Consider the following 2,371-nt stretch of genomic DNA (forward strand, 5'->3'; position numbering starts at 1 on the left):
TCCAGTGCTCAGAGGAGATGCTCACGTTTTCTCCTGGGCTCATTGGGATGAGCCAGCCCCTGCTTTGAATCCTCACCATAAGATCTGCGAGTTTTCCCATGTGTTGGATGGACTGTAGCTCCCTTCTTGGCCTTAGATCTGTTTTCCGTGTTTGGGGCCAAAGGAAATCCCGTTCCTCCCTCCATCTCTGCAATGGGAATGACGCATTTTGCTCTTTTTCTGCTGGAGTCGGGGTGCTGAGTGGACGTGCAAAGGAGAGTGCAGAGCGGGATGCGGCACTGCCACCGCAAACCCTCGGGGTGTGGGCAGCTGGATCCGATACACGTTTCAGAGCAGGCTGCTGCTAGGATTCTAGGAGCAGCCCCACTGCTCCGAGCAGGCTGCTGCTTTCCTGGCCCACGGCTGAAGGACGACACTGGGAAACTCCCCAGCCTGGCACAGCCAGCACACCACAACCCCTCGATCCTTTTCCATACAGGGACAGATGATGCAGCCACACGTGGGTCGAGGGCCATCCAAGGGGGCACTCCTCACTCCAGCCCCCCACCTGCAGGACTTCACCACCTCTGGGTGCAGGATTTCCCCTCACAGATGCAGCAGCGCTGCACCGAGCTGAGGGAGTTCCAGTCCTCAGCTCCTCATGACGTCCCACCAGCGAGGGGGGGGCTGCAGCTGGGCACCGGGAGCTGGGAGGGGACAGAGCCAGCACCGTGGACCCAGCGCAGCCACAGAGAGCATCGGTGCTGTTCTTTCCCTCCTTTTCTTAGGAATCACAGCTGTCTCAGCACACACGTTCTTTTCTCCTTCCCGATTCTCTCCTTGTCCTGCTGGGTGTGGGAAGCGACTCGCATTGTTCAGGTGCTGAGCTGCCACCATCCGTTTGGATGGGGGGCTCAGGGACATGATTTAGTGGTGGGTTGTTAAGAGTTAGGGCAGTATGGTTAGGTAGAGGTTGGACTTGATGACCTTGAAGGTCTTTTCCAACCTGAGCAATTCTGTGATTCTAAGGAGCTCGACCTTGCTGAGGCGTAGTGTCCAGATAAGACCAAGAGGCAGACCTCCACATGTTCCTGATGGGACAGTCTGTTAGGCCAAACCAGCAGGGCCAAGGACAGGAACACAGAGCTGGACCTTCCTCAGGAGCAGCATCCAGATGAGACCAAGAGGCAGACCTCAGCATGGCCATACTGGTTTGGCCTGACCACCTTCCCCATCAGGAACGAGGACGGGAACAAAAACCAGGTCCTTCCTGAGGAGCAGCGTCCAGATGAGACCAAGAGGCAGACCTCCACTGCCCCTGCTGGTTTGGCCTAACAGACTGTCCCATCAGGAACAAGGACAGGAACAAAGAGCAGGACCTTCCTGAGGAGCAGCGTCCAGGGGAGACCAAGAGCCAGGCCTCCACCTGGTCCTGCTGGTTTGGCCTCACCACCTGCCCCATCAGGAACGAGGATGAGAACAAAAAGCTGGACCTTCCTGATGAGCAGCATCCAGGGGTGACCAAGAGCCTGACCCTTCCTGACCACGTCTCCATTTGCCATACGTGGCCCTGGCACTGCCATCCATCTCCCATGGGTCTGGCACAGGGGCAGCATGCTCATCATTCCACAGGGCCCGAAGCAGCACCCCCAGGCCCCGAGCCGAACGCCGACATCTTGCCTGGCGCCCCGGGCCACACAGCAGCAGCGGAGCTCCCACCGCGAGCTCTGTGCTTCAGACGGCCTGAAACGGCCGCTAACGTTGCAGACGGACTCGGGACGTTCCGGCTTCAGCGCTGCGCCTTCCCCACGCGTCCGGGGTTTTGTCGGAGCCGGGGCTGAGGAGCCGCACAGCAGCAGCGGCCCGAGCTCCGTGCCGAGGCGGGACGTGGGAGGAGACGGGAGCTCCCAACGGGTCAGGGCCTCGGCCCCCAGCGGCTGCGGCGTCGGGAAAACCCTAAAAACGGCTCAGCCCCTCCCCTCCCCTCCCCAGGTAGAAGCAGGAGCTCTCCCAACAAGAGGCACCGCGAGGGAAGGGAGACGGAGCGGAGGCAGGCAGGCAGAGGACGAAGAAGCCGCGCCGCAGCCGGGCCACCGCGAGGGCGGCACGAAGAGGCCGAGGCGAGCGCTCAACGTACCGAGCGGCGACCGTCCCGTCGCCACGAGAACCGCGGGCCGAGATCTCAGCCGGGCGTCGCTCCGTCCCCGGGGACGGCGGGCAGCGACTGCGGGAAACGCGGCCCCGCCCCCGGGTGAAGGGATCCCCAGCAGCGTCCGGCGCCGCTTTATGACGTCTTCAGGTCCGACGTCACATCCGGCCTGGAGCGGAAGTGGAGCGCGGACGAGGAACGGGGCGACTCCGCGTCCGGGCCTGGTGGGTGCGGGGCCGAGGG

At 62.3% G+C, this 2,371-nt stretch overlaps 1 protein-coding gene across 1 annotated transcript in view; it reads right to left on the bottom strand.

The window, feature by feature from the left end:
* The window catches only part of LOC110391409 (class I histocompatibility antigen, F10 alpha chain-like), a 12,910-nt gene extending 10,769 nt beyond the window's left edge, over window positions 1-2,141 (bottom strand). The window contains exon 1 of the mRNA XM_021383262.1: window positions 2,117-2,141. The gene's annotated coding sequence lies outside the window, so the exon portion shown is untranslated. The remainder of the gene's footprint in view (window positions 1-2,116) is intronic.
* Window positions 2,142-2,371: the final 230 nt, after the last annotated feature.

Source organism: Numida meleagris, unplaced genomic scaffold (assembly GCF_002078875.1).
Source record: "Numida meleagris isolate 19003 breed g44 Domestic line unplaced genomic scaffold, NumMel1.0 unplaced_Scaffold361, whole genome shotgun sequence".
Lineage (NCBI taxonomy): Eukaryota > Metazoa > Chordata > Aves > Galliformes > Numididae > Numida > Numida meleagris.